The sequence below is a fragment of the Vombatus ursinus genome, unplaced genomic scaffold (assembly GCF_900497805.2).
Source record: "Vombatus ursinus unplaced genomic scaffold, bare-nosed wombat genome assembly UNPS02012958.1, whole genome shotgun sequence".
NCBI lineage: Eukaryota > Metazoa > Chordata > Mammalia > Diprotodontia > Vombatidae > Vombatus > Vombatus ursinus.
Window position 1 is genome coordinate 136,478 of NW_020952736.1, and position 657 is coordinate 137,134.

Below are 657 nucleotides of genomic sequence, written 5' to 3' on the forward strand. Positions count from 1 at the left end.
GATCAAGGTATCTCACTTTCAATTACCCACCTCTCCCACTTTGGCCATGGTTTTCTAATTCCAGGACTGGGTTGTTTGTTTCTGTCCACCTGCCACATTTTGGCTTTGCCAACAAGCAGGGAGAAGCAGTTAGGCAGGATGAGATGTGTATTTAAAGGCTGGGTCGTTAAAGAGCTGGCCCTGGAGAGGGAGGATTCTTATTAAAACTCATCTATATTCTTTTTCATAAAAAATCATCATAAATGGACTTGTAAAGCCAAGTAGCTGGCTCAGGCACGGAAATAATTGCAGAAGACCGGGTGAGGGCAGATGTTGGCTCGTGCCTTCCCCCTCCCGCCCCATGCCCCAGGTGGCCCGGGTCCCTAGGTCTCCTGAGCCCCACATCTAGTGGGACAACTTGTGGAGACCCCCCCCCAGTCTAGCTCCGACCCCAGTTCCAGTTTTCATTTTGGCATCAGCTAGGTTCCCAGGCACATAGCCAAACTGAGGAACAAGCAACATGTTGGGGAGGCTGAAAGAGAAAAGTGAGAGTTCTGATGAAAGCCTGCATGGGCCTTGTGCCACCCATCTATCTATAAGACCAGCAAATTCATAGGTATCTATATATCCCTGCAGTGAGCAAATCTATGCACTACTTAGTGAATTGGCCATCATTTT